Below are 25,121 nucleotides of genomic sequence, written 5' to 3'. Positions count from 1 at the left end.
CTCACCCATCAAATAGTCTCTGTGTGGAGGGTTGGTAAGGTAAGGTCATTTTAAATCTCATTTGGCAAGTTAGAGCAGAGGAGCTGGAGGCTAGGGTAGCTGCATGCTCCTCTTGCAGCATGTGGGAGAGAAGTGTCACCACTGATGTCTCTGCTGACTTCACCTGCAAGAAGTGCATCCAATGTCAGCTCCTCACAGACTGTATTAGGGAACTGGATTAGATTACTTACATTAGATTACTTACAGTGTGGAAACAGGCCCTTCGGCCCAACCAGTCCACACCGACCCGCCAAAGCGCAACCCACCCATACCCTTACCCCTACATATACCCCTTACCTAACACTATGGGCAATTTAGCATGGCCAATTCACCTGAACTGCACATCTTTGGACTGTGGGAGGAAACCGGAGCACCCGGAGGAAACCCACGCAGACACGGGGAGAACGTGCAAACTCCACACAGTCAGTCGCCTGAGGTGGGAATTGAACCCAGGTCCCTGGCGCTGTGAGGCAGCAGTGCTAACCACTGTGCCACCGTGAAGATAGATGAACTGTGGATCATTCGGGAAGCTGAGGGGGTGATAGAGAGGAATTACAGAGAGGTAGTCACACCTAAGTTACAGAATAATGGTAGCTGGGTGACCGTCAGGAGAGGGAAAGGGAATAGGCAGTCAGTGCAGGGACCCCCTGGGGCCATTCCCCTCAATAATAAATATACCATTTTGGATACTATTGGGGGATGACCTGCCAGGGGAATGCCACAACAGCCAGGTCTCTGGCATTGAACCTGGCTCTGTGGCTCAGAAGGGAATCTGGTCGAATAGAAAAGTGATTGTGACAGGAGATTCAATCGTGAGAGGAACAGACAGGAGATTCGGGGGTGGTGAACAAAACGCCTGGATGGTATGTTGCCTTGTGGGTGCCAGGGTCAGGGATGTTCGGATCGAGCCTACAGGATTTTTAAAGGTGAAGATGAGCAGCCAGAAGTTGTGGTACACATCAGTATCAATGACATATCTAGGAAAAGGGATGAGCACCTGAAAAGTGAACATAGGGAGTTAGATTGGAAGATAAAAGGCAGGATGAGCAGAGTAGTAAGCTACTGGTGCCACGGGCTAATGAGGCTGGGAACAGAGAGCAAGTGCAGCTCAACACATGGCTGCAGAGCTGGTGTAGGAGGCAGGGCTTCACATATGTGGATCATTAGGATACCTTCTGGGGAAGGTGGCATTTGTACAAGAAGGGTAGGTTGCACCTGAATTGGAGTGGCTCCAATATCCAGAAAGTTTGCCAGAGCTCTTTGGGAGGGCTTAAGTTCTCCACTGAAAGGTCACTCAGAAAAATTAAACGAAAGACAAGTGGGAATTTCTTTTGTCTGATTAGGGTCAGAAATAGGCTTTCAAACTCTTATTAAAATATCTGGGCTAAAATCTACTCATAATGGCAGTACTGGGCATGGGAGCGTGCTGTGTGAGAACTGTCTGTTTCATTTCCAGCACATTAAAGATACTTTGGAACATGATGTTATCATGGAAGTTGCAAAATAAATGAAGGCTTGTTTTTAGTCAATGTAAGCTCAGTCGTCACGCACTGATCTCAAGGGGTATTGACATCAATGAAAGTCAACAAGGGATCAAAGTCTGACCCAAATTAGCTTTTAAGCATTTAGCAGAGTTCACAGGCTTGTGCTGAGTTTCACATGTGTCCTAGCGCATTAGATGCAATCTTGATAAACCTAACGGATACATCTTTTAGTCAGAAGTGTGTGCTGCTGTAGTGCCTCTGAAAAAGGTGACAATTTGCAGCCTGAGCAGGGGACAAAACTCCCAGAACAAATGTACTGTGCTACTTTCTGAACTCTGTGAGTTGAAACCAGCTGGTGAATCAATTCAGACTACAAAAGCCACAAAAGTTTGCCATTTTATAAAAGAAATTTCCGTCACCTGCCACTGAATGAGTAGAGTCTGCAGGGTGTCTACCTCACAGGTAGATCCAACTGTTAACTTCCTATTCTGAATAAAAAAGGATTTGCAGGTAGTATGGGGCGGCATGGTGGCTCACTGGTTAGCCTCACAGCACCAGGGTCCCAGGTTTGATTCCAGTCTCAGGCGACTGTCTGTGTGGAGTTTGCACATTCTCCCTGTGTCTGCGTGGGTATCCTCCGGGTGCTCCAGTTTCCTCCCACAGTCCAAACATGTGCAGGTTAGGTGAAATGGCCATGCTAAATTGTCCATAGTGTTAGATGTATTAGTCAGGGGGGAATGGTTCTGGGTGGGTTACTCTTCCGAGGGTTGGTATGGACATGTTGGGCCGAAGAGCCTGTTTCCACACTGTAGGGAATTTAATCTAAATCATCCGAATGCTACTTGAATGTTGAGAGCTTTCTTGAATGTTTTTGAGAAAGAGTTAGACATAGTTCTTGGGGATAAAGGGATCAATGGGGAGAAAGCAAGAACAATGGACAGAGTTGGATGATCAGCTATGAGCACACTGAAAGGAGAATGCTGCAAGGGCCGGATACTGCTCATTTTTGCAATGTCTGTAAGGTTTTGTACAGCCAGTAAAGTAATTTTTACTATACAGGTTATAACTTGGATGTTGCTAAGCAATTTAACTGTTCCAAGCCAGATTTAGGTGGGCTTTCCACTCTCCTGGAGGAGAGGGTGTGCACTCTCCTGGAGATCAGCCTATGAGTTCTCTTACTCAAGTCAGGCCTTGTAGGACTCCTTTGCTGTCGCAAGTCTGCATACCGGCAGAAACTACAATGACTATAGGGAGAGGCTGAACAGGCTGGGGCTGTTTTCCTTGGAGTGTTGGAGGATGAGAAGTGACCTTATTGAGGTTTACAAAATTATGAGGGGCATGGATAGGATAAATAGACAAAGTCTTTTCCCTGGGGTCAGAAAGTCCAGAACTCACAGGGAGCCTCAGGCGACTCTCTGTGTGGAGTTTGCACATTCTCCCCGTGTCTGCGTGGGTTTCCTCCGGGTGCTCCGGTTTCCTCCGGCAATCCAAAAATGTGCAGGTTAGGTGAATTGGCCATGCTAAATTGCCCATAGTGTTAGGTGAAGGGGTAAAATGTATGGGTCTGGGTGGTATATGCTTTGGCGGGTTGGTGTGGACTTGTTGGGCTGAAGGGCCTGTTTCCACACTGTAAGTAATCTAATCTAATCTAATCTAATCTAAAACTAGAGGGTATAGGTTTAGGGTGAGAGGGGAAAGATATAAAAGGGACCTAAGGGGCAACTTTTTCATGCAGAGGGTGGTATGTGTATGGAGTGAGCTGTCAGAGGATGTGGTGGAGGTTAATACAATTACAACATTTAAAAGGCATTTGGATGGGTACATGAATAGGAAGGGTTTGGAGGGATTTGGGCCGGGTGCTGGCAGGTGGGACTAGATTGGGTTGGAATATCTGGTCAGCATGGATGGGTTGGACCAAAGAGTCTGTCTCCATGTTATACATCTCTACGACTCTATGACTCTATAACGTGCCAGCCCAGATCCAAAAGAAAATGTTAACCATTTGGCTGAGGCTTGGCTTTGCTTCGGAGTTTTGCTGACGACCGACCTAGAGTCTCTCTGTTCAGGATTTGTCCTGAGTGATGCTTTGAAATCCCCCAAGTTCAATCCACCTGGTGAGGGTATCCATTTCCATTGGCATACCCTGCAACTCATATGATCCACTTGCAGCATTTTCTAATAGTAAAGCTAGATGTATTGCCAGTTTGAAGTCCAGTTGGGCTTCAGCTAATAGGAGCTTTTGAATGGTTACATCGTTAATCCCACATACTAAACAGCCTCTCAACATCTCATTGAGAGTTAAACCAAAATTACATGCCTGTGCCTGTTGTCTTAACTTTGTCAAAAGTTCCAAAACAGATTCCCCTGGTTCTTGAACTGCCAAGTAATATCAATTGTATCTCAGAATTAGAAGAGGTTTGGTTCATAATATTCCTTAACTAAATCCATCAATTCTTGGAAGATTTTAATGTATGGTGCCATAGAAAATGTCAGGCTCCACAGAACTGAAAAAGCTATGCGTCCGCAAGCTGCCCAGAGAATGCTTTCCATCTGCCCGGAAGTAATTTACCTGGAAAAAATAATGCATTCTTTCCACATATTGGGCACGATCAAATGAGCCAAGCTTCCCAAATAACTACATGATGCCAGAAATGCTTATCCCATCTCAAAGGGGCTGTTGCAAACAAATTTCTTCAGGGGCATTTCTTTGCTCTCGTCACCACTGAAATAACTCCATAGAGGCTTGTATTCTGCCATTGTGACATCTCTTAACCTACACATGAATAGTACGTGACACTGGTCCTGCTTCCTCAGAGCCAGTTCTCGGAGTAAGCAGAACCCCTTACAGTTCGGTTTCTATCTGTCAGCCAGGGCTTCCTAATTGGACCAGGTTAACAGCCCCAATAGGGAACTCATATTCTATGAGGTCTACCTGGCTTACCTTATTACAATCACTAGAGTAAACTCAGAACAATTCAACTGGCAGCACATTAGCAACCACATTACAGAGGTGTTGTCTGCAGCTGTGTCTCTGAGAAAGAAGGTCATGATCTCAATCCTGAGACTGGAGCACATACTGTTGATGTCACTATATTCCAAACCAGCCATCCAACCAAGTGAAGTAACCAATCCTCAGAATCTTTCTCAAACAGTAAAATGGGAAATGACCATTCCATTTGTTTTAGTGGTGCTGATCAAATTATAAATATTGTTTTGATCAATTGGAAGAACATCCAAACTAATCCATGAATATTGTCTGAGGACTCTTTTGTTTCTACTTGAGACAGCCTAGTTTTACATCTTATCTAAATGACAGCACCTCCAACAGTTCAGTGCTCCCTCAGTAATGTGCAGGAAGCATTAATAAGGATTTTGTACTCCAGTCTCAGGATTGAGTTTATGACCTTCTTTCTCAGATACACAGCTGCAGACAACTGCATACCCCTCTAATGTGGTTGTTAGGTGAACATGCTGCCAGTTGCATTGTTCTGCATTTAACCTGTCACATTTTATGCATTTGAACTACAGTCCCTTGAATTCAGTCCATGGGTATTCCTGATGAAGGGCTTTTGCCCGAAACGTCGTTTTTACTGCTCCACGGATACTGCCTGAATTGCTGTGCTCTTCCAGCACCACTAATCCAGAATCTGGTTCTCAACATCTGCAGTCATTGTTTTTACCTAGTCCACGGAATTCAGTTGAATGAAAGGTAATCTTATTGTACCATTCAGAGGGAGCTTGGCAGCATAGGTTCTGAGAGATACGCCCTCTCTCAGAGTACAGGGAACATCACCTGAAGGTTGGGGATTGTCCAATTTTTGTAGCAATTAGAAGCTTTTTCTTCAATGTAACAAGGATGGTGAATATTTGGAATTTCCTTTCCTAATGAGTTTGGTGTATTTGCTACATATTAGCATATTTTAGTCAGAGGGCCATATACGTTTAGACTAAAAGGGAATCAAGAGATTTGGGGATTGGATAGAAAACTGAGATTAAGGCTATGATGAACTATTGCCTTAGCGGTGGAGCAGGCTTGCAGGCCCTGTGGCCAATCCTGTGCTTTATGTTCTATGCATTCATTTCATTGGTTTAGAAGGTGTGGTTGAGGAAGTCTTGGTGAGTAACTGCAGAGGATCTTGTAGATGGTGCACACTGCTGCCACTGGGTGTTAGTGTTCGAGGAAGTGAAACTTTAAGGCAGTTGATCGGATGTTAAACATATGTGACTCCAAACCTCACTTTAATTTGCTGATATTTCCAGGAAAACTAGGGTTCACCGAGAAATATTAACTCGCCAGCATTTCCCATAATTTAAAAGTTAGAATCACATCTTTTTTTATGTAGAGCATGACGAAAATGTACAATTATCTGTTACAAATAGTTGATCAAAACAAAGGTTATCTGCTGAAATCTTTTCAACCACACGTAATTGATGAAAACCATAATATTTCTCAAAATTGACAATCATTGCATTTTTAAAAAATCAATGTTAAAAGGCGCTGGGAGCGAGTAAGGAATTGGAATTAGAGGTTTGTGAATATCAAATATTTTTAGAAAATGACTTCTGTCTCTGCTGCAATCTTTTGTAACTCTATAAATGTTAATACTGATGAAAAATTTCCATTCTCAACACTGATCAATTTTTAGCGCATTCTTAATGTTGACAAAAATGTCAACTTAGTCAAACGGTTAGGCGTACAGGTGTGAAGTTGACCAGAGGACTAGTTCAGCACAAAGCCATTTTAAACTCCCATCTAAAAATGGGCAGTGTGTTGGCTCAGTGGTCAGCACTGCTGCCTCATAGCACCAGGGTCCCAGGCTTGATTCCAGCCTTTGGTGACTGCCTCTGTGGAGTTTGCACATTCTCTCTGTGTCTGTGTGGGTTTGCTCTGGTTTCCTCCCACAATCCAAAGATGTGCAGGCCAGGTGAATTGGCCATGCTAAATAGTGTTAGATGTGTTAGTCAGATGGAAATGGGTCTGGGTGGGTTACGTTTTAGAGGTCCAGAGTGGACTGGTTGGGCTGAAGGGCCTGTTTCCACACTGTAGGGAACCTAATCAGAAAGTCAGCCAGTTAGACAAAGTTAACTGATGTGAGGAAGTTGATGATGACCTGTGTTTTTGAACTGCTGTAACCCTCATGGTAAAGGTACAATCCTATAATGCTGCAAGGGAGGAAATTCGCGGTTTTTGGCCCAATGACAGAGAAGGTACAGTGATATATTTCTAGCTCAGAATGGTGAGTGACTTGAAGGGCAAGTTGCTGATGTTTCCTGCAATTGCTGCCTTTGCACTTTGAGGTTTATCCCATAATTTCTCAAAGCAGTTTATCTAATGTGTGCTTAAATGAGTTAACAACATATACTTCCTCCATGTAAAGTAAATCGAAATAGTTAACAACTGAGCAGCAAAGTCATATCAGAATCAAATAAAACTGTCTGTTCCGTTAAATTGTGCCACATGAATTCAATGTTGCTCATATGGTTGCCGACAACGCCCAGTGTAACGTTTGAACCACACAGACCACAGAAGTCCAAGATACAGTTATAATGTAAGAGCTGAATTTATCCATCTCAGTCAGGCTGGCAGGAAATATAATATAAAAAATATGACTCCAAAACTCATATTAATTTGTTGATATTTTCAGGAAAGCAAGGGATGGCAAGGAAATACCAACTCATCAGAATTTCCTATAATTTAGATGTTAATTTAAGAAGAATTTACTTTCTACAGAAAAGGATTCTCTGCTACTCTCTGGCTTTATTTCAAAATCTCAAGCCTTCAGAGCACTGCTCATTCATCAGTTCCAAAAGCTTGTGATTTCAAATTAACCTGTTGGATTTTAACCTGGTGTCAGGTGATCTCTGACTTTGCCCCCCCCCCCCGAGTCCAACACCAGCACCTCCACATGGTTTCTTGCAAAGAAGGTAGACACGGTAGGTGCCTATTTGATGTGTGAGAATGCAATCAGGTCATTTATGATCATATTGAATGGGGGAGCAGGCTTGAGGGGCTGAATGGTCTTCTCCCATTCCTAATTCGTTGTTGTGGTTCTGTTCGTCGAGCTGGGAATTTGTGTTGCAGACGTTTCGTCCCCTGTCTAGGTGATATCCTCAGTGCTTGGGAGCCTCCTGTGAAGCGCTACTATGATGTTTCCTCCGACATTTATAATGGTTTGTCCCTGCCACTTCCGGTTGTCAGTTCCAGCTGTCCGCTGTAGTGGTTGGTATATTGGGTCCAGGTTGATGTGTTTCTTGATAGAAGCTGTGGATAAGTGCCATGCCTCTAGGAATTCCCTGGCTGTTCTCTGTTTGGCTTGTCCTATAATAGTAGTGTTGTCCCAGTCGAACTCATGTTGCTTGTCATCCGCGTGTGTAGCTACTAAGGATAGCTGGTTGTGTCGTTTCGTGGCTAGTTGATGTTCACGGATGCGGATCGTTAGCTGTCTTCCTGTTTGTCCTATGTAGTGTTTTATGCAGTCCTTGCAGATGTTGCAAATCAGAGTCAAAAAGTGCGGCGCTGGAAAAGCACAGCAGATCAGGCAGCTTCCAAGGAGCAGGAGTATCGATGTTTTGGGCATAAACCCTTCATTCCTGACTGTTGCAAAATAGGAAATATGGCAGCCTGTTCCTCACAATCAATGATAGGATGCTCAATCGCTCATCTATGTTGGGTGAGGGAAACATTATGGCCAAAACATTCTCAATGACTCCTCTTCTCTTCAAATGAGGGCCATGGGATTTGTTACATCCATGTTCAAAGGCAGTTGGTTTAATGTCACTTCCAAAATACAGCATCTCTAACAATGTGGCACTCCTTCCATACAGCAGTGAAGTACTGGAAGACTATTGGATACCTGGAAAGAGTGGTTAGCAACAGGTTGTTTTCACAATCCCCTTCCAATGTTTGACAGCAGAGAAACATTTGTGAGAATTATAAAATAATACAAAACAGATCCATCAAAGCTATTTGCTCCTTACAAGAATGCAATTTAGTTCTACTTCGCTCCCCTTCCCCATAACCTTCCAAAGTTTTACTCTCCATGTATTTATCCAAATCTTTTTTGAAAGCCTGTATTGAATTGGCAATGTAATCTAATCCACAACAACTCACTGCATAAACTATTCTTTCATAATATTGTTGATGATGTTTTTATTCAATCCAGGTCTCCTGCTTATCAAACTTTCAGTCACTAAAATATACTTTACTTCCAGTTACTATATCAAAGGCCATTATGATTTTGATCACGCCAATCAGACATCGGCTAATCTTCCTGAGGATAGCTGTCCTAACTTCTCTATCTCTCCACACCACTGTAGTCATTCACATCCCTGGTACAATGTAATGCACCTCTTCCACATGCTCTCTAAGACTGCAACGTCGTTATTTAAGGGTTGTGACTAGAATTAGAACATCAAACAGTACAGCACAGGAACAATGTGGTGCTGAACATGACCCCCAAATCCATTCTCCCTGTTCTTGGCCCATATTCTTCCAATCCTTGCATATTCATGTGTTTATCTAAATGTCCCTTTAAAGCCCCTATCATATCTGCCTCCAACACCACAGCATGTTCCAGACTTCAACCACTCTTTGTAAAAAATGTGCCCCTCACATCTCCTTTGAACTTTCCCCCTCCCGACTTAAATGCATGTCCCCTAGTTTTAGATCATTCAACTCTGGGGAAAAGATTTTGAAAGTCAACCCTATCTATGGATCTCATAATTTTATAGACTTCCATCAAGTTTCCCCTCAGACTCCGCCACTCCAGAGAAAACAACCCACACTTTTCTTGAATACAATACACCAACTAAGGCCCATGTTGTGTTTTACAATGACTCAGAATCACTGCTTTGTTGGTGCAAACTTTAGGGTGGACCTTTTCAGTTCCCCATCAGCAAGCAGGCAGGCAGGAAGAGGTTTATAGAATTCTGCATTGGGATTGATTTCCATTTAGTTGCTTACCGCTAACCTCTCTCAAACTTTAGAGTGGGGGAGTGAGGCATCAGGCCTATTGAAACTCTTAAGTTAGTGGTTCCCAATCTTTTTCCCACTGTGACCCCCATCTCAAGGCTTGAACATGATCATGACTTCTTCGTAAGAGTTGGAGATCCACTAATGGCAGGATGGAGAGGGGAATGAAGAGGTGGAGATGACCTATCATAGCAGGAATGCGGGTCAGCTGTTGCTGCTGTTGAGTGCCAAAGTTGCACTTTGCGACCTCAGACCTCTCAAATCAGGCCACAGAACAACCCTGTCCCAGTCTCCTCACCCCACTGGGTGCCTGTCAGGTGGGCTCCAGTGACGTTCTCTACTTCGCTGAGATGTGGCCTCCATAACTCCCTCTTCTTCAGGGACTGCCCGCAGTCCCAGGGGTGGCCACCACTTATATCTGGTGCTGCAGAGCCTGCAGAGATGCCAGACAATCGGATTGGTCAGCAGCCCACTAAAGTGGGAATTCCTCATTGAATGGGGGTGGGTAGTGGGTTAGGCCTGATCCTGAGCTCAATATTGCTGCTCTAAATGTTAAACGGATGCAAGGCAGCTAGCGTTAGCAAGGGCAGGTATTCACCCCTTAGACACCTGAGACAGAGGATCCTCATTGAACAAGACCATAAAATTGTAAGAAATAGGAACAGGCGTACGCCGTTCAGCCCCTTGAGTCTGCTCTGCCATTCAATAAGATCATGGCTGATCCAACATTCCTCACATCCACTTTCCCCAATTCCCCTATAAGTCTTGATTTTCTGACTTTGATTACCCCTACAAGACCCATGAGGAATTAATCTTCTCATGGAGCTTGATGAGTATGACTTTCATTGACAACACTCAAACTCATCACCTGGGTCCTTTATGAAGCAGACCCAGGGATGTGTCTCCAGAACTATCCGTCTCAAGCTGGGACCAGCTTTAGTACACCATATATAGTGGTTCAATTTGGTGTTCAACAATAAATTATCTTCTTTTCCAGTTGGATTTCCTGAATTATTACATGGATTAATCAAGTATCTGTCTGTCTCAGTCTTAAATATCCAAATGACTCTGCCCTCATAGAGCCCCTCCATACAGGGGATCATCTGAGTGAACAGTCTCTGAACTGTCTCGAATGAAACAATATATTTTCTTAAATAGGGGAGCAAAACTGTTCACAGTACTCCAGATGTGGCCTCATCAGCATCTTGTACAGTTGCAGTAAGTCTTCCCTACTCTTAACCTCCAACCCCCTTGAAGTACGGGCCAACATTCCATTAGCCTTCTTGATTAATTGCTCCACCTGTATGCCAGCTTTCTGTGTTTTGTGCCCAATCTCCCCAAGTCCCTTTGTGCTGCAAGTTTTCTCCATTTAAATAATACCTTGTTCTTTTGTTCTCCCTTGCAAAATGAAAACCTTCTCGTTTTCCCACACTATAACCTAGTTACATTTTGTTTTGCCCACTTATCTAACCTATAAACCTAAACTATTTATACATCCTTTTGCAACAAGCCTTTCTAGCTATTTTTGTAGTCTGAAAATTTAGTTGAAGCGCACTCGCTTCCTTCCTCCAAGACAATAATATATAGTAAAAATGTAATCCAGCCTCATGTCTCCATCAATGAAGCCAAGGATCCTTTACACATCTTTTTTAAATTTGTGTGGCGCTTCCAAAGTTATGCATTCACACATCGATTACACTGTCTGTTCCCACCCCACTTTTAAAATTGTACCATTGATTGAAGCTCAAAGCTGGTCTCTCACTTGGTATTTTGTGACGCAGAGAGAAAAGAGGAAATGACAAAAAGCATAAATAGATCACAACAAGACCTTTGGTTGTTTTGTTAACTCTGAGGTCTAATGATGCCACTAACCTCCTATGTCTCATCTGACCATGCTAGACAGGGTTGGTCCTATCTTTGAAAATAGAAAGCAAACTGCTGATAACATAAATATTGTGTGTGTGTGTGTGTGTGTTTGTGCTATGAGGGTAACAATCTCTCTGGAGTGAATGCTGATGTGGGGGTTGCAACACTGTGGGGTATTTGATAGCCAAGACACTCTTGTATCCACAAACCTGAGTCATGGTGTGCTATGCAGTGGGGTAGGTCTGGACGTAACGTGAGGGGGACATAGAGGTTCAGTCACGAGTCATGGTTGTGATCAGGCAGACAGGTGCTGACAAGGAGCACAAAGTTGAAAATATAACAGAATTTAAGAGGGTGTCTGGTGATCTGGACAGACACATGGCAGATACAGATAAATGTGGGTAAATCTGAAAAGAAGAATATAAAATAAATGGGATTATTAGAAAAGTGGTGCAGGAACAGAGGCCCGAACCCCAAGCACAACATATTCAATATTGCTAGGAAAAATGGATCCAATTAAATTTAAAAACATGGACTTTACATCATTAGTTTTATAAAGAGAATTGGTCGTGGCATAGAATGTGGTCTCATGTCAGGCCACAAGTTCTATTGCACTTCAATGTACAGTGCAGCTTCTGCTGCTGCTCTGATCAAATGTTCCTCAGATGTAACTTGTTGTTGTGCCCTTGAAATGCAACTCACAACAGCTTCCTGTTGTGAAAGCTGGGTTCATGGATTGCCGACACCTTTGTGCCAGTGTGTCCACTCTCAGTTCTGGGGAGTGAGGTATGATAGCTCAGTGACTAGCATTGCTGCCTCACAACACCAGGGGCCCAGGTTCGATTCCATCCTCAAGTGATTGCCCGCGTGAAGTTTGCACATTCTCCCTATGCGTGCGCAGGTTTTCTTTGGGCGCTCTGGTTTCCGTCCACAGGGCCAAAGGTTAGGTGGATTGGCCATGGGAAATGGCAGTCTTACAAGGATGGGGGGGAGGGGTTAGGTCTGGTGGGGATGCTCTTCGGAGGGTCACTGTGGAATTGGTGGGCCAAATGGCCTGCTGACATACTGTAGGGATTCTATGAACTGAAGTAAGGTCACCAGAAATACTGACTGTTAATTAGAATAGCACTTCAAGAACTGCTTTCACTTAAGGTTAAAAATCACACAACACCAGATTACAGTCCAACAGAGTTATTTGGAAGCACTAGCTTTCAGAGCACTGCTCCTTCATCAGGCAATTGTGGCACACAACTACCTGATGAAGGAGCAGCGCTCCGAAAACTAGTGCTTCCGAATAAACCTGTTGGACTTAAACCTGGTGTTGTGTGATTTTTAACTTTGCCCACCCCAATTCAACACGGACTTCTCCACATCATGATATTCACCTAAGGTAAAAGACAAGAGGTTAGAGTGGATTTGAGCTTAAAAATGTGTTGCTGGAAAAGCGCAGCAGGTCAGGCAGCATCCAAGGAGCAGGAGAATTGACGTTTTGGGCATAAGCCCTTCTTCAGGAATGAGGAAGGTGTGCCAAGCAGGCTAAGATAAAGAGTAGGGAGGAGGGACTTGGGGGAGGGGCATTGGGAATGCGATAGGTGGAAGGAGGTTAAGGTGAGGGTGATAGGCCGGAGAGGGGATGGGGGCGGAGAGGTCGGAAAGAAGATTGCAGGTCAAGAAGGCGGTGCTGAGTCTGAGGGTTGGGACTGAGATAAGATGGGGTGGGTGAAATGAGAAAGCTGGAGAAATCTGCATTCATCCCTTGTGGTTGGAGAGTTCCAAAATGGAAGATGAGGCGCTGTTCCTCCAGGCATCATGTTGCCATGGTCTGGCGATGGAAGAGGCCAAGGACCTGCATGTCCTTGGCAGAGTGGGAGGGGGAGTTAAAGTGTTCAGCCATGGGGCGGTTGGGTTGGTTGGTGCGGGTCTCCCAGACGTGTTCTCTGAAACGTTCCGCAAGTAGGCGGCATGTCTCCCCAACGTAGAGGAGGCCACATCAGGTGCAGCGGATGCAGTAAATTATGTGTGTGGAGGTGCAGGTGAATTTGTGGTGGATATGGAAGGATCCTTTGGGACCTTGGAGGGAAGTGAGGGGGGAGGTCGCCGATACAGTCGTCGATGTAGTGGAGGATAAGGTGGGGGGTGGTGCCAGTGTAGCTGCGGAAGATGGACTGTTCCACATATTCTTCGTCGGATATGTTGAACAGTCCATCTTCCACAGCTACACTGGCACCAACCCCCACATTTTCCTCTGCTATATCGATGACTGTATCGGTGTTATCTCATGCTCCGACGAGGAGGTTGAACAGTTCATCCACTTTACTAGCACCTTCCACCCCAACCTCAAATTTACCTGGACCGTCTCAGACTCCTCCCTCCCCTTCCTAGACCTCTCCATTTCTATCTCGGGCGACTGACTCAACACAGACATTTACTATAAACTGACCGACTCTCACAGCTACCTAGATTACACTTCCTCTCACCCTGCCCCCTGTAAAAATGCGATCCCATATTCCAAATTCCTTTGCCTCCACCATATCAGCTCCCAGGAGGACTAATTCCAATACTGAACAACCCAGATGGCCTCCTTATTCAAAGATCGTAATTTCCCTTCAGATATGATCGACGATGCTCTCCACCGCATCTCCTCCACTTCCCGCTCCTCTGCCCTTGAACCCCGCCCCTCCAATCGCCACCAGGACAGAACCGCACTGGTCCTCACCTACAACCCCACCAACCTCCAGATATATCGTATTTCCTCCACTTCCAAACAGACTCCACCACCAAGGATATATTTCCCTCCCCTCCCCTATCAACGTTCCAGAAAGACCACTCCCTCCACGACTCCCTTGTCAGGTCCACACCCCCCACCAACTCAACCTCCACTCCCAGCACCTTCCCCTGCATCCGCAAGAAATGCAAAACATGCGCCCACACCTCCCCCCTCACTTCCCTCCAAGGCCCCAAGGGATCCTTCCATATCCATCACAAATTAACCTGCACCTCCACACGCAACATTTATGCATCCACTGCACCCGATGTGGCCTCCTCTATATTGGGGAGACAGGCCGCCTACTTGCGGAACGTTTCAGAGAACACCTCTGGGACACCCGCACCAACCAACCCAACCACCCCATGGCTGAACACTTTAACTCCCCCTCCCACTCTGCCAAGGTCATGCAGGTCCTTGGCCTCCTTCATCGCCGGACTGTGGCAACACGATGCCTGGAGGAACAGTGCCTCATCTTCCGCCTAGGAACCCTCCAACCACAAGGGATGAATGCAGATTTCTCCAGCTTTCTCATTTCCCCTCCCCCCACCTTATCTCAGTCCCAACCCTCGGACTCAGCACTGCCTTCTTGACCTGCAATCTTCTTTCCGAACTCTCCGCCCCCATTCCCTCTCCGGCCTATCACCCTCACCTTAACCTCCTTCCACCTATCGCATTCCAACACCCCTTCCCCAAGTCAGTCCTCCCTACCCTTTATCTTAGCCTGCTTGGCACGCCATCCTCATTCCTGAAGAAGCACTTATGCCTGAAAAGTCAATTCTCCTGCTCCTTGGATGCTGCCTGACCTGCTGTGTTTTTCTAGCAATACATTTTTAAGCTCTGATCTCCAGCTTCTGCAGTCCTCACTTTCTCCTAGAGTGGATTTGAGGAAGCATTTTCTTTCCATTCAGAGGCTGGTGAGGATCTGGACTGCACTGTTTGGGAGGGTAGTTGAGGTGGGAAACCTCGCAAGCTTTAAAAAGTGTTTGAATGAGCACTTGAAGTGAGCAATTGAAACATTCAAGATTTAGCCTGTGTTGGAAAATGGGATGAGTTAGACTTTGAGCAGGCTTTATTGGGATAGGCAGATTGGCTAAAGTGCTGTATGATTCTACAAATGAGGAATGAGGTGTGCAAACCCACTGAGTCAAAACACTGACCCGATGACAACTGCATATTTCATGAGAACGGAGAGATAATGAGATGGTGATCTATATATCATGAAATCAGATGTTGCATGCAGAAAGCTCTGGAACAGTCTGTAGATAGTGTGAGATGTAGTCACAGAGAATAGTATTATGTATAATGGTGTAAATGCAGGCTGTTGTAGAAATTATTGACATGAGGGAGCAGTCAACTCGCTAAGGGGAAAACATTACAGACAATAACGGGCCGTTCAAAGTGCAGAATTAAATCTGAACCACAAGCCTTGTGGCATCATAAACCAGTTTTGGTTTTGAGCAATTGTTGTCAATTGTGAAAGTGGATGGACAAATATTTGTCCCTGCACCACTTACTAAAATTGATCATCATACCATTGCTACTTGTGAGTCCTTGAGACCATAAGAAATAGGAACAGAAGTAGACCATTCAGCCCATTAAGTCTGCTCCACTAAAGTCAGGATAGAGTTTGGGACTTGGGCAAGAGGAAGAGATTGGCACTGGGGGTGTGTGATTTGGTATGTGAGAACAGGACAGGAAAGTCAATGGAAGAGGGAAGGTGGGAATGAAATGGAGGCAGGGGATTGGAGGAGATCATGGAAAGGAGACAGAGGGAGGAGAGAGCATCCCAGGCCCCAGGCTCTCTTTGTTAACCACACCTTCCACCTCCACCCATCCCAATCCCAATCCTAAACCCAATTTGCAGCTCTTGGGGATTCCTTCTCACTCTAGGAATTGCTCAGCATCCCCATCCTGCCAAGTCCCATGCCCACCATCTCTCTCCCCATCATGGCGGGTGTGAGGAAGGCACAGTGGCTCGATAGTTAGCACTGCTCCCTCACAACATCAGGGACCTGGATTCAACTCCAATGTCTGGCAACTGTCTGTGTGGAGTTTACACATTCTCCCTGTCTCTGCATGGGTTTCCTCTGGGTGGTTCAGTTTCCTCCCACAGTCCAAAGATGTGCAAAAGGCCCATAGTGTTCAGGGATGTGTAGATTAGGTGCATTAGTTAGGGGTAAATATGGGATAATTGAATAGGGGAATGGGTCTGGGTGGGTTACTCTTCAGAGGGTTGGTGTGGACTTGTTTGGCCGAAGGGCCTGCTTCCATACTGTAGGAATTCAATAATTCTATAATCACTGAAACCCCATTCCAAATCATACCCGCTTCCCTAACACATATAGTCGAAGTATTTTCACGCAATGTCACATGTCAAATATAGTTATAGCATTATAGAGATGTACAGCAAGGAAACAAATGCAATGGTGGATTGATTCTTGAAAACATGCGTTCCCAACAAGCCAGCTTGTGCTGTTGCTCACAGTCATGTATGTCAACAATTACTCGCACGGCTCAGTTATCAAACTTGCATTTGTAACTTTCATAATCTCAGATAATGCAAAGTATTTTACAGAACCTGTTTGAAGCATAGTCGCTGTTGTAACATGAAAAACACAGCACCCGATTTGAGATCGCACGGACCCCTGTGGGGTAAAGACTCATTACCTTAGGTTTGGGATTGAGACTGATGGATAAATGTTGACTGGGATAGTAGATGGCTTCTTTGTTTTCAAAACACTGCCAAAGGATCCTTTGCATGCCCCTGAAAGACAGGAATGGCGTCACTCCAGCATTGTATATGAAAAGTGGCCTTGACAATCGTGTTATATATTGTCTCAGTACTCTATTGGACTGTTAGCCTGGATTTTAGTGCTTAAAGTTTTTAAGTGGGAGTTGAACAGAGAGTGTTTATGGCTCTGAAACAGAATTATTACCAGACAGCCACAGCTGACACTTGCACATTTGGGTTCAAGTGGCAGTACTCATGAATAGCTTTTACGTACGAAACTCCCACACACCAAATTCTCTGATGACATGAAAAGAGGGTTCAGCCATGAGTGAAACACCTGGGTCTTAGTGTATGTATGTCTTAGCGTATGTGGGTCGACTATGCAACCCAAAAGCGGCTCTGCAGGTGATGTACAAATGAACCAAGGGTGATGTGAGATAAAAAACTTTTGCACATAACGAGTAGTTAAGGTCTGGAAAGCATTGCTGGAGAAATGTAGTGGAGGTGGTTTCAATTGAGGCATTCAAGAGGGAATTGGATAATGATTTAGATAACAATGACATGCTGCAATATGGAGATCAAGCAGGAGGTTGACACTAGATAAGAGAATGAGTCCAAGCAAGATGGGTCAAATAGCCTCCACTGTATCTTAGCAATTCTGTGACCCTGTTACATTTGTGTTGATTCAGCAATATCAGCTGTTGCTCTTTGAATTTCTTTTCTAAGTCAGGTTCTGGGTTTAAATTCCTCCCTCCAGAGACAATCTAAGCTAACATTCCAGTGCAATGAAGGGCTTTTGCCCGAAACATCGATTTTCCTGCTCCTCGGATGCTGCCTAACCTGCTGTGCTTTTCTAGCACCACTCTGATCTAAACTCTGGTTTCCAGCATCTGCAGTCCTTACCTTGCCTACTCCAGTGCAGTATTCATACTTGCGCTATCTTTCATGTAAAGCATTAAATTGAGGCCTAGTCTGCTCTGTCAGGTATGTGTTCAAGATCTCTTGGCACAAGTTTTGGAGCATTCTCAGTCCAACTTGCTGTCACCAAATTATTGCTTTACAACAATAGGTTTACTGCGAAAATAGTTAACTGCCTAAAAGTTGCAGTGACTGGAATGAGGTTGGCGAAGTAGATAACATTAAGTATGAGTTCCCTGGTTGGATCTGTTAACCTGGATCAATCCAGGTAGTCCTGGCTAACAGATATAAACAGGAGTTTTTCCCTCTCCAACTCTATTTTTATTTAGTCCCTGCCCTCCCCTTCACTGTTTGATCACACAGCATTGCCCTTTGATGTGAAGGGCACTGCTTGTCACTGGCCACCCCGGTGTTTTCCTATCTTCCTGGTGGTGGAAATTGAATAAAGATTCATGTACTTTGTGTCTCTCACTGTGTCTCACACCTGCACGCACACACAGTGGGTGCTGGGGAAAAAATAAGCACTACCGCAGTTAGGCGGTAGTGTGGGGGTTAAGAGAAAAGAGAGAGAGAAAAAAAACAGGAGCTTTTCCCCCTCCAACTCTATTTTGATTTAGTCCCTGCACTGTTTGATCACACAGCATTGCCCTTTGATGTGAAGGGCACTGCTTGTCACTGGCCACTCGGGTGTTTTCCTATCTTCATGGTGGTGGAAATTGAATAAAGATTCATGCAAAAAAAGAAATAAATAAACCAGAGTTTCTGAGAGTCTCCTCACTCTGGGGATTGGCTTTGAGCTGACTGGCCCAAACCCATGCACTGTGCTCATGTAAATAAAGGGTGACTTGGTGACAGGACACCAGCCTCTATGGAGTTATTTCAAAAGTGATACAATTTGTCATTTTCTCTATGTTACCCCATGTAACATGTACCAGATAATCAATGTCTGTCGAGTTCTGTCTTGAAGTTTATTTACAACACTAACTATTTACAAGTGTATCAATACACAGACTTTTACATGTAATTTGAGTTCTGATGTTATTGCACGTTGCACATATATAACTAACTGACTATTACGTGGAGAGAGTGACTGAAAGCGAAGTGGCTACCTTTATTCCAGGAAGTTCTATGTCATGATGTCACGTAACTGTATTAAAGATCCAGCACGTGATTGGGCTGAAATCTGTGGATTCTGGATCAGGTTCTGGCTGAGATTGATCAGAGGCCTATCAGGAACCAGAGTAATCCACGTGAGTTCTAATCCTAAAGTTATCAGGAAGGAGTTTCCTGATTATTTCCCTTTTAGGTGAGATGAGCATTTTCTTTTCGATGAGGGTGGGGAATATACATAATGTTATCCACAAAAAATTACAGTGATATGGAACATTCTGGAAGAGCTAGTGTGTCTTTTCTTCCTTAGTCACTATATGGTTTTATTTCTTCTCTCATGGGATTCTGAGTGGATGCAAGATTATTGGGGATATGCAGGTATGTAGAATTGAGGTTAAAGTCAGATCAGTCATGATAATATTGAATGGTGATGCAGGCTCAAAGAGTCATGTGGTGTACTCTTGTTTATAGTTTGGGACGTGGGTGCTGAGGGCAAGATAAACATGTGTTGCCTATCCCTAATTGACCTTGAACTGACCAATTCAGTGGACAGTTAAGCATCAACTACATTGCTTTGGGATTGAAGTCACATGCATTGTCAGTCCCAGTCCCAGAAATGAGGGTACTGTTGTTAAGTTTGCAGATAACACAGCAAAAGGGGCAGGTAGTGATGAGGAAGTGGAGAGGCTGAAGAAGGACTTGAACAGAGTCAGAGATTGTGCAAAGAAATGGGGCAGATAGAATACAATCTGGGAAAATGTGAGGTTATGCATTTTGATTGGGCAAAGTTAAAAATCGCACAACACCAGGTTATAATCCAACAAATAACTTCCAAATAAACCTGTTGGACTATAACCTGGTGTTGTGTGATTTTTAACTTTGTCTGTCCCAGTCCAACACGGACACCTCCACATTTTGGTAGGAAGAAACTTAGTGTAAACTCTTTTTGAAATGGGATAAGGCTTTGAAAATCTGAAGCATAAAGAGACTTGACAGTTCCAGTTCGAGATTCTCTCAAGATTAACATGCAGGTTCAGTTGGCAGGGAGGCAAATGCAATGCTGGAATTTATTTCAGGGGGCTAGGATACAAGAGCAGAGATGTACTGCTAAGGCGGTAGAAGGCACTGGTCAGATCGCATTTGGAATATTATGAGCAGTTTTGGGCTGAGAATTGGAGGGATGGTTTTCCGACACTGGAAGGGATCCAGAGGAGGTTCACAAGAATGATCCTGGGATGAAGGGCCTGTTATATAAGAATTGGTTGAGGACTCTAGGTCTGCATTTTGATGGAGCTTAGAGAGATGAGGGGGTCTCATTGACACTTACTGAATACTGAGAGTCCTGGATAGAGTGGACATGGAGGAGATGTTTCCATTAGTAGGAGAGACAGGGAGCAGAGGGCACAGCCTCAAAGTGAAGGCATAACCCTTTCAAACTCAGGTGAGGAAGGGTTTCTTCAGCAAGAGGGTGATGGATCTGTGGAACTCACTGACATATGAGAACGTAACAGTAACCAGTTTACTCCACACACTGTTGAAGTAAAATAACAACATGATCATTAGAATACTCCTTGTGCGTGGAGTGGAGTGGTAACTATTCTATTCTCATAATTAACAGACTGTGACAACACAACTAATTACCAGTCACCATAAAAAGGAACAACTCAGATCCCCAGAGAATAAACAATATTTTAAGATTTGCTGAAGGACTGTGAAGATTTATGTAAGTTAAATCAGTCACTCATTATTTGGTAAAGTCAGCCTGTGGAGCGCACGTGTCACAATCTTGCAAATTAAATGATCAAGCAGCCATCAAAATACCAACTGAACCCTTAATGAGGAAGGAAGTCATAATGCATTGTGCTCGCATCATGAGCTGTACATTTGAGGTATAAAAGACTAATAGGATAAATTAAATGATACAGAAATGCAAGTAAAATATTTGCATTTTTGTTTCTTCTGACATTAATGTTCCTGGAAGTGACTCAGAGCGTGAAAGGGCTCGAGAGTCCATGTATTATCTTATCAATCATCTATTCAATAATAACTAGTGGATGTTTGCCTTCAGGTGACTAGAAATAAAGGCAGGATTAGATTATGCATCACGTTGTACCTGTCCCACTAATCACTACATCTATGGGTGGCACGAGTAGCTCATCAGTCAGCGCTGCTGTCTCATAGCACCAGGGACCTGGGTTCAGTTACACTTTTGGGGTACCATCTTTGTGGAGTTTGCATATTCTCCCTGTGTCTACGCGAGTTTTCTCTGGGTGCTCTGGTTTCCTCCCTCAGTCCAAAGATGTGCAGTTTAGGTGGATTGCCATGCTCAATTGCCCATAATGTCTGGGGGTATGTAGGCTCATCATGGGAAATCCAGCGTTGCAGGGAGACAGGGTGAATCTGAGTTGGATGCTCTTCAGAGGGTTAGTGTGGACTTGAAGGGTCGAATGGCCTTCCTCCAAACTATAGTAATTCTATGGCAAATCTTGGGTTCCAACTTCTCTCCCTCCTTGTATCTCTTGACTAATGTGGATAAATGTGAGGTTATCTACCTTGGTCGCAAAAACAGGAAGGCAGATTATTATATGAATGTCTGTAAATTCAGGGAGGGGAACATTCAACAAGTCCTGGGTGTCCTGTTGCACCAGTTGTTGAAGGTAAGCATGTAGATCCAGCAGGCAGTAAAGAAGGCAAACTGTGTGTGGGCATTCATAGCAAGATGATTCGAGTAAAGGAACAAGGATGTCTTGCTGCAATTATACAGGACATTGATGAGAGCACACCCAGAATATTGTGTGCAGTTTTGGTCTCTGCATCTGAGGAAGGATATTCCTGCTATAGAGGGAGTGCAGCAAGGATTTACCAAATCATTCCTGGAATGACAGGACTGATGTATGAGAAGATTGAGTCAGGATTGTATTCACTGGAGTTTAGAAGAATGATGGGGATCTCATGAAAGCCAATAAAATTCTTCCAGGACTAGACAGCTTAGATGGAGGAAGGATGGTCCTAGTAGTGGAGAACCAGGGGTCATGGATTAAGGATAAGAGATAAATCTTTTAGGTCTAAGATGAGGAGAACTTTCTTCACCCAGAGAGTGATGAGCCTATGGAATTCACTACCACAGAACGTGGCTGAGGTAAAAACATTATGTGTTTTCAAGAAGGCGGTAGATGTGGCTGTTGTAACTAAAGGAATCAAGCAAGAGGGGGACGGGACGGGATTAGGGTATTGAGCTCGATGGTCAGCCATGATCATATTGAATAACAGAGTAGACTCAAGGAATCGAATGGCCTACTCTTGCTTTTTTTCAATATTTATGTTTCTGTGTTTCTTTGACCCTAGCTTCTGTGGAGTGTTTTTGTTAGCTGCAGCTTCTATCTTCCTTTTCTGGTCTGTCAATTCAACACAATGTCTTCTTGCCTCTTTCCTTGCATTGAACTATTTTCTGAATTGAATGTCAAACTGATTTCCTCTTGACCTATTTACAGGGATGTGGTTTGGGAGCAAGGAGGGAAGAGGGAAATGCATACTCATGCTAAAGTCTACTACCCACTTATCAATTATGTCAACTACTGTGAACCTTGTGGTCTTGTTTCTCTGAGAGATAAGTTGGGGATTTTCCAATCAACATAACTGCATCATTGCCTGATCAAGAATCACATTATCTGCATGTTAAACCATGATGGTAGTAACAAGGTGCCTCGCATGCAGTTAGTGGTGAGTTAGATGTGGTACGTGTGTCTTACCTCAGTTGCTTACGTCTGTGTCTCAATTTGTTGTTTCAAGACCTAAGACTGTTGTCCAGATTGATACTTCAGTGTGTTAGTGCAGTGAATGGTAAAGTATGAAAATAAGCCTGTCTTTCCTAACTTACCCCAAAAATAGTCACCACTGATTACCTGATCACCATTAACACCTTAAACAGCTGCTAAAAGAGATGATGTGGTCCTATATTGTATCATTGCTTTGGCAACATTACAGAGTGGGAGTCTGATTGCCATCACTCCCCATACCACCACAGTGACTGTACTTCAAACGTGCATCATAAAATGCAAAGTACTTTGAGTATCCTCAGATTGCAAAAGATGGCCTGACACTGAAATTCTTTCCTTTATTGGTAATTGCTGCATTTTGCTATACCTGGTTGATTGTTTTTTTAATTTTACCAGCAAGCGCCCTTGTCTAGTAGGTACCTACATATTATCAGCAGAATCCAGCCACGACACAGCTCCATTCCCAAAACCCATTCATACCTGAGGCCTCAGACATCCTACTGGAATATCCACATCATCGGAATCTGATCTTTGCTTGTTAATCCATCCATCAGAAGCACATTACTGGGATATTTTGGCTTTGGGGGCAATTGCTCTTTAAACAAATTTCACAGGAAGATGCATACTGTAGTGTCCTCCTAGGAATTGACTGGGATTGGATATGGTGAAGATGGGCTATGTGTGGAGCATGCACAGGGCAGTTACAGATGATCTCTTCACAAATTCAAATTCTTTGTTAAGCCTACATATTCTGCTGACTGAAAGAAACAAATTGATATACCTCCACCATTCCCTGACCAACCTATCTGACCAGAGGACCAAGGAACCTGGAACCAGAAACAAGAATAGGCCTTCTGGTTCTTCAGTCCTGCTCCATCACTTAATAAGATCATGGATGAACTGATTGCACCCTCAACTCTACATTCCTGCATATCCTCCCAAAAAAAACTATTATCTCCTTGGCAATCAAAACGTTATCTACTTGTGCCTTTAAAATGTTCAAAGATCTTGCATCCACTGCATTTTGAGGAAGGAAATTCCATCAAGTCACCTTGTTCACTTTTTTTTAACTGACTACGAAACAATTCAGAACCTATACAGACAACAAGCAAAACTAATGTAATTTACAAAATGCCATCCAAGGACTGTAGCAAACACTACTTTGGACAAACAGGCAGAAAACTAGCCACCAGGATACATGAACACCAACTAGCCACAAAAAGACATGACCCTCTCTCTCTCACTAGTATCCTCACATACGGATGAGAAGGGATACCATTTCGACTGGGACAACACATCCATCCTAGGACAAGACAAACAAAGACATGCGTGAGAATTCCTAGAAGCTTGGCATTCCAACTAGAACTCTATCAACAAACACATTGAGTTAGACCCCATCTACCACCCCCTGAGAAAAGGAACAGGAAGTGACTTCACCACAGGAAATGACGTCACCAACCCAAAGAAACCCAAACATATGAATAGAAGGCAGGAATTATCAGCAGTGCTTTGCCTGAGGCCCACTGAAGATGTTACCTAATAGGATGACGAAACGTCTGTTAATGAACCTTCCAGCTTAGCAAGCAAACCTACATCCAAAACAATTCAGGATCACACAACACCTGCTTTAAACCTTTGTGGCTATTAATAGGTAGGATGCTGGTTCACAGAAGGGTTTCATGAAACAAGGGCTCTTGTGGGGACACTATTTTCCTGGGGACACAGTTCCTCATCTGGGAACTGGCCCTGGAAAATAAAGATATACATTCGCCAATTCGTAAAAGATTGATTGAGCCATGCACTATTCATTTTTAACAGTATAAATTGAGTCTAAAGGCAAATTGTTCATTTTTGAAGATTGAAGGTGTCAGGAAGTTGGTTAGCTTATTTGATTTATTAAAATCCAAATTAACTTTTGACTTTTTTTCCACTTTCTCCAAATTTTTGCAGTTTTCAGTAAAGATTAATGTATAACCGTCATTCCCACATTGTTATGAGAAAGAGAGGATTGCTGATGCTGGAGATTAGAGTTGAGAGTGTGGTGCTGGAAAAATGCAGCAGGTCAGACAGCATCCGAGGAGCAGGAGAGTCAACTTTTCAGGCATAAGTCCTTCATCAGGAATGTGAGGGGGATGGGGTGGGGCTGGGAGATAAACAGGAGGGTGGGTGTGGGAGTTGGGGAAAGGTAGTTGGGAAGGCGATAGATGCAGGTCGTGAGGCGATAGCGATAGGTCAGAGGGAAGGGTGGAGTGGAAAGGTGGGAAGGACGGTGGACAGGTAGAACAGTTCAAGAAGACAGTGCCAAGTTAGAGGTTTGGATCTGGGTTAAGGTGCGTGGAGGGGAGATTAGGAAACCAGTGAAGTCAATGTTAATGCTGTGTGATTGAAGACTGACATTGTTGCCTTCTCACTAATTTGTGAGACTAACAGGGCAACATGGATCATTTGTTTGATAAGA

This window comes from Hemiscyllium ocellatum, chromosome 6, assembly GCF_020745735.1.
Source record: "Hemiscyllium ocellatum isolate sHemOce1 chromosome 6, sHemOce1.pat.X.cur, whole genome shotgun sequence".
NCBI lineage: Eukaryota > Metazoa > Chordata > Chondrichthyes > Orectolobiformes > Hemiscylliidae > Hemiscyllium > Hemiscyllium ocellatum.
Note: the sequence above shows the minus strand (reverse complement) of the source record.